The following is a 13,278-nucleotide window of genomic DNA, read 5'->3' as shown; positions in this document are numbered from 1 at the left end:
GTAATTATATGTAACAAGCTCTTTGTCTTTCCCAAACTCAGGCTCCTGAACTCCACAGTTTGACTACAGCTATTTGTTTAATAATCTCATTTCCTAGATTCATGCGTTTTCAGAGACTTTATATGAATATTTGAGACAGGATAGTTTTAGGCAAACTAAAATCACAAAAGGTATAAACAAACTCGCTGCTGTTCAACAAACATGCATATAGACACAACCACAGATCCCTGGTGGGAAAGAAGTGCTAACCAAATGTTTTTTGCACATGAAATCTAAACCCAGAATCTTGCACTTTGGGGAGATGTAGAAAGAGTGTTAGCTAAGGAGATTTGTTTCCATGAAAGCTGTGCATGTAGAGAGGGGGATATTTCAGAGAATGGTCTGTTGGTTCCCAAAGAACCGAAATCCTGTTCCTGCACTGACATGCCCAGTGACTGCTGAGGTTTAGGCAGAAGAAACTCCCTGCCCCTGACCCTTTCAGAGACATTCACCAAAACTGCAAAGAACAAAGAGTAAAAAGTGCTTGAGAGAGCATTTCAGCTGGTCTGGCTCTGCTCTCCCTAGCTCCTCACATCTCAGGGCTGCTCATTGGTTACTATCTCAGCTGGCCTGTTTTGTTTGTTCAGACTGTAAAAGGAAAAGCCCGTCTTCTCAGGAGTTTGCCAGTGCAATGAAACAATCTGCAGTGCTGACTTCCCAGGAGATTTTCTGATTTGAGAAAGATATGTCTCAGAAAGAAACACTGGATTTAAAAGGCAGTAAATCTGTACAACAGTCCAATACTCCTGCATCTGTATTTCTAGTCTTATATACATCTGTGGACAATTAATTTGGCCAGCCGCATGAACCTTCTTCTTAGAGAGGCCAGCAAGCCTCACTCCATACACAGGAATAAGGCACAGGGGAACCAGATTCATTTTCAATGCTGCCTGTTCACTGCATCAATTTGAGCAAATCGGTTTGAATAAATCAGCAAAGTGCTCAGTTTCCAATTTTACAAAGTGAAAATTACATCACTTCTTGACATTTGCAAGGCACTCTTAGCTACTTGAATGAAGAGAGGCTAGCTTTAGAAACTTGTTTTTAAAGAAATTTCTAATTAGTCTTAGAAAAGTCTTCCAAATCCCACTGGTAGCAGTGGAAGTTAAATCTTTTACCTGCTTTTATTGAAGTCACTTGTCATGCCCACACACATGCACACATTTCTCATACATTTCTCAAATATCTGCATTTTGCTGGCAAGATATTTCTCATAAAATCATCAAACAGGCCATTTGTACTCTGACTATTAAATACATTCGGAAAAAGACAAAGTTTACAACTGTCAAATAGAAACAACCAATTTTATTCTTCATATGTGAAAAAAATGAGATCTTGGGTCATGTAGCTGTTACCCAAATTGAATCTGTCATATATTGCAGCTGCACAACAGGGCATATATACTTGTCTCTTCATTTAACTTGTCAGCTCTCCATCAAATTTGTAAATAGATGAAACTTAGATTATAAATTATTCTATCACATTTGATTATTTATTTACAAATGCAGGAGGAAAAATGCAAATATGTCTGCACAAAATTACTAATATATAGTATATATATTTATGCCTTGTAACACTGCTTTTAAGGAATTCATTGGGAAAGCTACTTTCTGGTATTTATGTTCTTTGGAAAATCTTGCTTGGAATCTTACCTTTTTAACATCCATGTGCTTTACTCAACTGAAGGACTTAACAATTCACTGTAGTTTATGTCTGGCCTCTAGATGATGCTGCAATGCTTTTAACTCTGATATTTAATAGTATGTAACAGGAAATCAAGTTTGAGCTGTACTCACACTGTATGATACAATACCTTAAGAACAGCAGAGAAGTGACACTGTTTACAAAAACAGAAGCAGAAAAGGACCAAGACCTTTTTCTGTAGAGGGTTTCTACTGCAAATGGATAGATGTTAAGCACAAAATAAAAATATTATTAGCATTGGTTTGCTATATTTCATAAGGAAGACCCTGCAATATCCTGCATTCTGTAACAACAGCTCTCAAAATCCTTATCCTGCATCCTCAGATTTCTCCACCACCATAAAGTACCATTCATTCCAATCTAATCTACCTTACATGCCATGTATCTGTCACACACGTATGTGGCTCACTGACAGATAGTCAGTGATGATTATACAAAATTTCACGAGTTTTAGTGCCTAATTTCCTGGACACTCACCCTGATTGCAGAGCAGTTGCAGAGCACATTAACTACCATGGCATTGTCCACATGGTCCCACTGAGAGGCAAGTTTCTCTCACTTTGGGGAGCACTTCTAGCTGCACCTCACATCACCCCTGAATAGACCTTGGCTGTTTCCTAATCCTTCTGTTTCCTGTTCCTCACTGATGACTTCCCGTCCACCTGCTGCCCAGATCATGAAAGGATGCAGGAAGCCTACATTTATGGTTCCAGCAGTAAAAAGCTGAAAACAAGAGTTACAGGCAGGTCATGAGACAGTAAAAAAAGAGTTGGGTTTGTTTGGTTTATTTTTGGGTCTTTTCTAGAAAATCAGATACACTATAGCAAACTAGTGAATTTTGCCTCAGATGTTCTCCCATTTGGTATCTTGGGAAAAGCCTTAATGTAGTGAGAAGGGTGTGATGAGGCTCTAAAATGTCCTAGTACCTTACACTTCAAAATAGTTCAAAGCTTCAATAGAGTAAGTCAAATCAGTGACAGATTATTTGTTTTAATTCTTAGAAAAGAAGCTTCAATTATTAAGTTTACATTTTTCACCTGATTTTTCCTAGTGATCGTAAAGCAGTAACTAGCCAATGTCAGCCACTCTGCCATCATCATGTCAGGTTAGGCTGCATCATCATGCAGACCTTCCTTAAGTTGTTTGGCAGTAAGTGAAACTGGAGACATATTAAGTGATTAATATATTAAGAGTTCACATATACTGCTCTCCATTGGTGGTTATACTCTGATTTCTTTAGCATGCAGATCTGCAAAAAAGCTCTGATCAGTGTTGATGATTTTGCAGGTGGTGCCACCTCTACACATCAAATGAATTGATCTCTTGGAAAGGCTGACTTTCAGCCTCACATCCAGGTAAATGATAAGGATGTCTAGACAACCATCCCTACTTTGCCAGGTAATCTTTTCCCTGCTGCAGAGAACAAGGGACTCTCGTGTTTGAGATATTTCTACTGTTCAAACAAGCTGACTTTTCTGTTGTACATTTCTATATTAAACTAACAATAATTATACACTAAACTTTAATGCTAATCCTATCACTTACACTAAGCACAAACTGGGCCCCCATAGCCTGGAGAAGACAGTAAAATAATGAATTTACTGTGTGCCCATATAATTGTAGTTCACTCATATGAAAGAGCTAATTGCCTCCAGGGCGTGCTCGGCATCACTCAATGGCCTGCAGCCAAATGAGTCCTTGTAAACTGGGGAAGAGGTAGAAAGGAACTCTGCATCTTTCAATTTTTTCACTCCTAGCTGCTGCCAAAGACCTCAGCCTTTGGGGCCAAGAGATAAATATGTCAGTGTCTACAGTTGTGTGGAAGATTATTTATGGGAGATGGGGGAGGGAGTTCACATTTTCCTTTGCATGAGGTAATCAGTTCCTGTGTATACCTCAGGAAGCTGTTACAAGGCTTAAAAAAAAATAAGAGGAGATTATCTTATGCTTTCAGTGTCTATCTAAAATGTTGCACAACAGTTTCTCTGAGCATATGGATCTGTAGTTAGAGACAGTGGTTCATAGATCAGCCAGACAGCAAAGTATTTCAAAAAGGAGGTATGGAAAAAAGCACCAAGACCAGCAGCTGAAGAATAGTCATGGCTACAGCCATTCTGACAGCTCTTCAGGCTGGAGAGAGTGTTTTCCATGACAGCCTCTTTAACATTAACCACTTCCTTGTCTTGATTAGATGGCAATGGCACATCAAGTGAGGGGAGAATTCTAGCAGGCAGTGCTGAAATAGATGGCACTGCCACAGCGCTCCTTCTTCCAGCTGCCTGGGAAGGGGCTCTCTCTACCCTCTAATAAAAATGGCATGAGTTCAGATCCATTCCCACAGCTCTCTCTGCATCAGAGGAGAGGCACCTCAGGAGCAGAGGATGGAGCATGGCACAGGAACAAGCAAACCTGCAAGGGAAAGGCTCATGAATAACTAGATTCTAGCAAGTCTGAAATCCCATGTAGTTACTAGAAATGTGTGGCATTTAGGTCCATTTCCAGTTGTAAGTATAAATGGAAAATATAGCAAATCATGATATAGATGTGCCAAATTAAAGCCTGGTTTAAATCATAAGATTATATGAATTTTTAATTCTCCTTGCCAATGTTCTTGTAAGTATTTCTTTTAAATATTGGCTTGCATTTCCATAGCTGAGTAGATGAAAAAATGCCCTACTATGCTAAGACAGGAAAGATTTCTGAGACAATATCATTTGTCTATTTACAAATATTTTTTGTTTCAACATCTCTATACTTCTTTTCCCTTTCAGATATGTTTATTTCACTTTTTTAATCATAATAAGGCACAGGTAATTCCATGCTATAGTCGTGATATAAGACTGGTCACATGAAATAGGCTCCTGGGCTTATGACTCAATCCTTGCCACTTTTTATGGTTTTCAGAAGACATGTATCTCTGGGGTTTTTCTGTGCAATATCTCTAGCAGACCCAACTCCCCCACAGTAATTACAGGTCAGTAGATGTTGTTGAAACACTCATTTCTAATAATGGAAAACACAAGAGTGAACAAAATCTACCTAGTCTAAAAGACTAAGCTGTGTAACTGTAATAAACACCTTTCCTACAGTCAAATAGGGACAGATAATGGACAAGGAGAGTTTTCCTTTGTCCCACCTCTTATGTGTAAATGCTTGCTTCACAGAGTTCCCTAATAGAAATAAAAAATTAATTAAAATATCATTCTACAATAAAAGCTCCAAGCAATATCTCTCTATAATAGTGTTAGCCTAGCACTTTAGGTTATTTTGAAACAATGAAATTTAATTTCTAAGAATTAGTAAATCACTATATAGAATGTAGAGAGCTGACTTCTTTCACCTATCTGCCAGCAACATTAATTTCTCTACTCCAGATCTCTGACATAGAAAAAAATATCTGAAAGAAACCAACAAAAATAACACCTTAAAAAGCTATGTCAGTATACATGAGCTTGGTTGCAGCACTCAGCCCTTACAGCCATATTGTACAGTCATTAAATCACAGAGCGATAGAATCATTGTGGTTGTGAAAGACCTTTAAAACTGAGTCCAGCTGTTGACTCAGAATTACCATTTTCACCACTAAACCATGTCACAGCATCATAGAATCATAGAATAGATTGGAAAGGGCCTTACAGAGCATTCAGTTCCAACCCCCCAGCTGTGTGGACAGGGACACCTTTTATTAGATCAGATTGCTCAGAGCCCATCCAACCAGACCTTGAACACTTTCAGTGATGGGGCATCCACCAATTACCTGTTACAGTGCCTCACCACCCTCACAGTAAAGAATTTGTTCCTAATATCTTATCTAAATCTAGATTCTTTCTGTTTGAGGCCATTTTCCTTGTCCTATCACTACATGCCCTTGTAAAATTTCTTTTCATCTTTGTTGTAGGCTCTCTTCAGATTCTAGACAGCTTCCATTAGGCCACCCTGAAGCCTTTTGTGGGCTGAAGAATCCCAATTCCCTTAGTCTTTCCTAAGAGAAGATGTACTGCATGCACTTTGAGTTTGTCAAGGTCCCTGAGAATGGCATCACATCCATCAGGTATATCAACCTCACTGCTCAGCATGGTATCATATGCAAATTTGTGATGTCCCCAAGTGTCACATCCACATGTCTTTTGAACACTTCCAGTGGTGACTGGAATTTTTGTAAGGAGGCTGTACTGTTTGTGACTATTTGAAAAGGGAATGGAGGTAACAGTTCAGCTGGGGCTTTACATGAAGTCCAGGGGGGGCAGTGGTTCGTGCCTGTCTTTGCCAGGTCAGCTCTGAGTGGAACTGACCACAACCAGGCCTGAGTGCCCTGTCACATTTTCCACTGATGTGGCCAGTTCAGATTTAATCAGATGCTGGTAGGGGCACAAAGAAAGACGGCCATGAAGTTTGCCAGAATGTAGTTCAGCTGGGAAAAGTTTTTGAGCAATTTTGATTCAGTAATGCAAGGTTAAATTGGATGGAAGCTTTGAGTCATGGGGATTTTAATCTGGGATGAGACACCCCAGAGTCTGTTCCTTGCATTGCAGAACCGTGGCCTTGGGGCAAGGCACTGAAGTTAGCAATAGGCTGGAGGTCAGAGCAGAACGTGCAGCGTGTCAAATGATTCAGAGAACAAACAGACTCAGGAAGGGCAAACACACAGGCTCCAGAGGCAACACAATAGACTGACCTTCTCAACTTTCTTTCTTCAGCCTACCACGTCACCAGACGTAAACGCGGGCAAGGAGATAAAATAAATGAAAGATGGATCTCAGCAAGTGGTCAGGCTTTCAGCTACTGGCTGCTCAAACTGCCTTGTGTAACAGAGTGCAGGGATGAACAGGAAAACAAGCAGAGTGTTTCTAACCAGCTGTTTCAGCTTTAGTACCAACCTGGAAAATATTAGCAGCTGCATTTTCAAATAGTTTGGAAAAAAAAAAAAAAAAAGGAGGGTGGAGGAGAGAAAAAGTTTAAAAAACATTCCATTGCAGCTATAGATTTGATATAATTTCTCAGAGAAGGCATTGGGCAATGGATTTATTTGAATGTATTTTACAATGTAAAAAAGCAATGAGAGCTAAAGAAAGCATTTCAGATGTTTTTTTTGTCTGCCAAAAAAAATAAATTAATAATACACAAATTTTTCATAAACATCAAGCTCATCAGATCTTCACAGTCAAAAACATTCTCTAAAAGCCAAAACATTTCATTTTGAGATTTTCAGAACAGAATATTAAGATTCCAATCTCAAAAGGTTTTGAAAACATTTTATTTTTTATTCAACAGCAATTTAAAATGAAACCAAATTTTTAACCTGGATCAGTCCCCCACAGCCTTAATCAAACTAGCAAAACATAAAAAGAAAAAAAGAAAAAGTCAATTATTTGTACAGCTGGACTACTAATTAGGAAATAAAGGCAACACAATTGATGTCTGACCGGTGTCTACCACATTCTACTCCAATGTTGTCTTTGAATAAAATGCAAGCAAGAAAGACTGAAGCACTGAAGACTGATGACTTTAGTTAAAGGCTGGCTCTCTCATCATAGTCCCACATCAGCTGGATGCTTATATCACAAAATTTTGCTATAAAAGGTCTGTGAACACCAGAGAATTTGCGTAGGTGAAATCACCACCAAGAAGCTCATAACTGTCTTTCCTTGAAGGAATAAATTCAAGCCAAACACACAAATATAAGAAGTTTCCCTTATAGATTTGAGATCCAGAGCCAAGGGATGCTGCATGAGGGTTTCACTACCCTTGAAAACCTTCTTTAGCAATAGAAACAGACCTAATAGGAAATAGAGCTAGAGGAAAGAGCTCCTCTGCCCTTATGCTGAGCTGATCCTGGACTGATGACAGCTCCATTTTTACTTGCCACAGGATGATTTTGGAACAGCCCCAGTTGTATGAGAAGTGCTCCCAAAAATCCTTCAGCCCACTTGTGACCTGAAGCAGAGTCCAGCAGTGTGGGTGAATCAGATCAGTTAACATTTTGTCAGAAATAGAATAAAATAATAAAAATAAATTTTAAAATCCAATACAAAAGAGGGAGAGGGATTAAAAAGGGAGAGGAAAAGAGAGGAGTAGGAGCACATTCCCACACTTTGTGTTTAAGAGATGTGATCGGAACAGGGTAGCCCACTTCTTCCTTTCCAAACTGAAAACCAGACCCCATTTCCCAGTGGCTTTCCTGCATACAGAAAGCTGTATTTTAAGCAGGATATTCAAGTTTAAATCTGCTTGTTATTTCCAAGCAAACAGCAATTTCAAGTTCCCGAACGAAGAGAGAGCAGTCCTCAGCCTGGCTCTGCTCAGTGACCAAAGGGCTGGGAAAGGGAGGGATTGTCTGTAGCTAGATCATGAACTAGCATAGCCTCAAAGACAGTTGGAGCAGCCCAGAATTTACTGCCATTTATGCAACAATCTGGACTTTACAGCAGCGGTGGTTTGGCAGAGCATGACTCTGTTTTGCATTCTCCCTACTGCAAAGGAGTTGTTTTCACTCTGTTTATAATCAGGGAAGGAGTTCCCTTCTGTCTGAGGCCATAACAGCCAGTTAATTACATCCAGGACAAGCTCTTTTTGCACTAGAGTAGTGGCAAGTCTGCCTGGCAGAAAGAGCCACTCAGGAATTTTCCAGCACTTAAAAGCAATGAAGGCCCAATCCTGTGAGGAAGGCACAGTGGTACAGCTGCTACAAACGTGGTATTGCCTTGCACACCGGGAGCGTGTGACGTTTTGTGACCAAAGGCCTTAATTATTCCTCAGAGGTAGTAGGGAAACAGCCTTCTGTCAGAAGTGGCAAACTTCTGATTGTTTCTCTACAAAGACGGACAGCAGAAACTTTCCCTAGATTTGAAGTTACAAATATATTGCTGCTTGAGTGATTTTGAAAGCCTTAGTCATCAGTTTTAGGGCAAGGAGCATTCAAGTGGCCTCAGGACACTGTGAAGGATTACTGCATGACTACAGCTAATATAAACTCATTCCTGAGCTGTTTGTTTCTCCTTTGACACAGGATTATTTTGGTTTGGTGTGTTATTTTACAGTGTTGGGGTTTTTTCTTCCATTTTCTTTCTTTACTTTCATTAAACTACAACAATTTTTTAGCTCTCCCCTTTGACATATTCCAAATCCTAAGTGTCTTTGAGCCATTGGAAGGTCATGACTTCAGTAAATGAGGAATTCACTGTACCAAAAAGACCTCTTTTCTGAGGAGTGTCATAGTCTTGCACTGCCCAGCACCTCAGCTCCTGGAGTGCAATGCAAGCTCTGCCCTCCTTTCCTTTGGTGTGTGCACTAGATTGTGTTCCAGACCATAAGAAAACAGCTTAAATTACTTCTGGGCTTGAAGTAGTCTGGCAAACAGATTGTGTTATATAAATAGTGCTGTTAGATGCCCCATGGATGGAGCAATAACTCATATCCCCTAGAGAGTGACTATTGGTACCTAAGAGCTCACTACAAGTAACTGAATACATATAAATAATGAACAGCAAAATCACAGTGGCCCAACAGCATTTCAACAAGCACATCTACTGCCAGACACCTGAATCTCTGCCTCCACTGATATTTTTGTCCAAAATTCTATGTCTTGAAGGTCTTCTTTGCAGACTGGCCTCAATCATGTTAATAAGCAGTTCATCCAAGGCTGGTATTCAGCAGCTGAGATACGGGCATCTAATGCCACTTGTGCGTCATGGGATAGCTGAGACACTTGTGCAAATCTGTTGGATAAAGCTCAGGAGTCCCTACCCTGACCAGCAGGCAGCCAGAGGCAGGACAAGACCTCTGAGGGCATATAAAATGTCATTCAGCCCTACTTCTATGCACGTTCATTCCTCCCTAATACACCTCATGGGCTATTATTTAGGCTCAGCTCCTGTCCATAAAGCTTCAGTGAGGGACTCTTACTTCAGCAATAAAGATATCCAGATCTGCTTCAAAGGTGTTTATAAAGACTGAGATGACACAGAGAGATTCTGTAGATAATTATAATTAACACCAAAGAAAATCTTCAATCTTTTCAATGAGCCCCTAAATCTTGTCCTAAAAGAACATTTTCTCAATTGAATTACCTATCTCCAAAAAGATACCCCACTTCAAAAATATATATTGGATGAAGTCTTGGGCACAGGCTGTGATTTAACTTCTCAACTTGTATGTGCTGCCTCAATAGCTTTAAGATGTTACAGCAGTCAGTGTCAATTTATTCCAAAGGATTATAATCATACAGTATAAATCACAGAGATGCCACACTAAAGCCATGTTGCTGTGGGATTCAGAATATTTTGGGCTGGTGATTTACTGGTTTAGTACTTCTTTTGTTCATTCTAAAACTGCTGTCACATTTTGAGTCTTACAGACTATGGCTTTGTAAAGTTACGCTCCCTCGTAAATTAAACTGCTTAGCAAAAGTGCTTAGTAATGATTTTACATTTTGGCTTAAACATAAACCTTTTTACTCTGTTGTATTAGAGCCTTGTGGAGCTATCAACTGATTTAATATCCTGCTTTTCTAGCATTCCTTTTAGCTGAGACTTTCATATAGTCCTTCAACAGTTTTGATTCTTCTTCCACAATTCACAGCAAAAAAGGTCATTTTCCCCTGTAATGGGAATAAAAAAGTGACTTTTGAAATGAGCAAAGATCATTACATAAAAAGCAGTCTCTTTACAGATTTTGTCAGATCCCACAAAAAAGGAGATTTAAAAATACAGTGTGGCCCATATATGTATTTAATATAATGCCTGAAATGACAGTAATACTTCTCAGGAGATTTGTGAGAACAAATTCATTAATATTTGCACAGGGTTTTCAGATCAACCTTTCTCTTTTGCCTTGTTTGGTTGGTAATCTAAAAAGAAGGTTCAGTATGAAAGTGAAGGCTTGATCCCTTGAGAATGCAGCGCATGTTGCATGAACAAGTGGTCCTGCATGCTCAGTCATTAAGATACATTTTAGAAGGGTTTCAAGACAGTTTTAAAAATCCACTGCTTCACATTTGTGTGGTCATCTGCAAAAATACCGGATTAAACAAAAAAAGATGGGGAAAATATGGTTTAATTTCTGATTGCATATTTGCAGAAAGCTAAATTTCCTGAGAACATTGCCATACCAAGATGTTTCTATCTATTTTGGCTGCATAGTTAAAAAATCACCTACTACTGTGTGTAGGGTTATTCACAAAATAGGGGCTACATTTGTTAATATCCTGGAAGTGAGTAAAATTGATATGAGGCTGTCTTAACTCAAATTGTCCCTTTTTTTAATGAATTGCACCTTTGCTTTAGCATCAACTCAATTTTTGGCATTTACTATGACATTAATACAAATAAATCATATAAGGTTTGTTCTTAATGGATTTGCAGCATGCATGAATATCACACACAATAATGTATTTCCAATTCATATTAATCATAGGAGGATAATACATTGGACAATAAGACACATTTTTGACAGGTTTGTGCAAGTTTAGGTTTGCTCAGTCCAGACCTCCTTTTTCTCAAAATCATTCTCTTCCTGATTTATGTTTCAACACTTCCCCAAATACATCACTCCAGCCTCGAAGATTGTTAAGTACATTGCTGCAATCCAGCTTACTATTCCAAGTGACTGCTGGTCTGAATCAAATATTAAACTCAATTTTAGGGCAATTTATGCTTTTGGAAATATATATAAAAGCTTTCATTCTTTCTTCATACCTATACCCTATAATTCTTGCCATTTTATGCCATTTAAATGAGAGAAACACAAAATGAATCCACTCAAATCACATAAGATCTTCCTACCCACACTCATGGCAGCAGTCCTTCTCCAAAACAATACAAAAGAAGGAAAATGTAATGAAAAACAAAGAAACACATTTTAAAAAACTAAAAAATCACCAAACTGGTTACCTTGTTTTTATGGATATCATCCTGCCAGTCAATTTCTGTACCACATACAGGAACTAATTAGTGACAGACCCAAAGCAAAATCCACACTTCTGCAGACTGGGTTTAGATTTTTTTCCTCCCTTATCTTCCTCATCTCTCTGCTATCCAGTCCATGGCCATTTGCAGCATTTAGTTCCTGCCTCCTTTCTCTCCTTTCTGTGTGTCCATCTGCAAAGTGCAGATACCCAGCTTGGTGAGAACTCAAGAAAAGCTTACCCTAGCACCTGAAAGATTTCCTCTTGCAGCAATTCACCTGGAAGCACTGCTGCTTGTGGATGATAAGGGTCTTGGCTATCACCCTGTGTATTTTCCCTGCATCAGGAAAACTTTTTAACTGAATGTTTAACTGGGCTTTAGCTTAGCAGAGACAATGACCATATTAAGGAGATCTTTTTAAAGAGATGAATCGCTCTCTTATTTTGAGTAAATTATTGTTTTGCTCTCAACATAGCTCTGCTATGACTACGAAATTTGAATATTGACCTTTTGTAAAAACAATACGCCCTACTCGGAAATTCAGTAGCTCTAACATTCTGATTGGCTTCCATGTTTTGAGGCCTAGGATTAAGGTTTCTAATTTCTGTCTTTAAATGAAGATAAAATAATGGATGTGTGCATATCTTTGAATGACCGAGCTGCCAATCTAAGCACAATTGAGTGCTTAGATTGGCACTGATATGTAATTGTCAAGACACCTTGACCACACTAATATCCATACATCAATGTCAAAATTATAACTGTAGCTTTTGGACTCACTTTATTTATATTTTAGGGTGATATAGAGACATGAAATTTCAGCATCTCTTATAGGTTCATACAGTCATCAAAGTGCAAAGACTGAGCCTTGTACTTAATATAAATAATATTCTTTTTTTCTTCTTTTTTTGTAAATTTAAGAGTATTTATATATATTTTTTCATCTCAAAAATTCCTCATACATTACTCTTGTTACTGAAGGATCATCAGTGGATTTCAGACTACTGACTCAGGAACTTGGTAAACAGAATGGGAAACACAGAAGTCACGTATCTCATTTGAGGAAATTATTTCATTACTCCAGGAAGGAGGAACACAGAAGAACCAATTGTTAATCAATGTCTTTCATATCTGTGTTTTTTAAAATTAAAAACCTGACCATAACATCTGAGTATATTTCACATTTTCTGAAATGCAGTAATACAAAGAAGTTTCTCTGTGCTCTAAAACAATCAATGTCCATATAAATTAGTTTGTGATCCATATTACTCAACTGTATAATTTTATTTTATTTTATTGAACACATTAATGTGAAATAATGACCCACATGTTCATTGTACACAGCCTGAAAGCTCCTCCAGCAAAGGAGAAATAAAAAGCAATTAGAAGAATGCTGACTACAAGGATTTAAAATTTTATTGAGACCTCTGGCTTTTATAAAACCTGCATTAAATTTATTTTTCTGAATGTTTTGCTCACCTCATTCAATTTTTCAGATAGAAACAGAATGAATTTAACAGTTTTGTAAGCATGATTAACCCTATATTACTGTCAGAAAGAAAGGCAAAAGAAGTATAATACATAAGGCAGATAAATATGCTGTCATAAAATACTGCCCCAGGACTATATCATA

General features: G+C 38.4%; 1 protein-coding gene across 28 annotated transcripts in view; it reads right to left on the bottom strand.

The window, feature by feature from the left end:
- Nucleotides 1–13,278, bottom strand: part of LOC110483451 (uncharacterized) — a 425,837-nt gene that overhangs the window by 73,210 nt on the left and 339,349 nt on the right. For all 28 annotated transcript variants that reach the window (XR_014953368.1, XR_014953360.1, XR_014953366.1 and 25 more), the window contains one exon: nt 1–13,278. This exon is cut by the window's left edge and continues 41,751 nt beyond it; it is cut by the window's right edge and continues 18,036 nt beyond it. The gene's annotated coding sequence lies outside the window, so the exon portion shown is untranslated.

This window comes from Lonchura striata, chromosome 2 (genome assembly GCF_050655825.1).
Source record: "Lonchura striata isolate lonStrDom1 chromosome 2, ASM5065582v1, whole genome shotgun sequence".
In the NCBI taxonomy this organism is placed as follows: domain Eukaryota; kingdom Metazoa; phylum Chordata; class Aves; order Passeriformes; family Estrildidae; genus Lonchura; species Lonchura striata.
The sequence above is the reverse complement of the archived record's forward strand: the minus strand, read 5'-3'. Positions and strand labels throughout refer to the sequence as shown.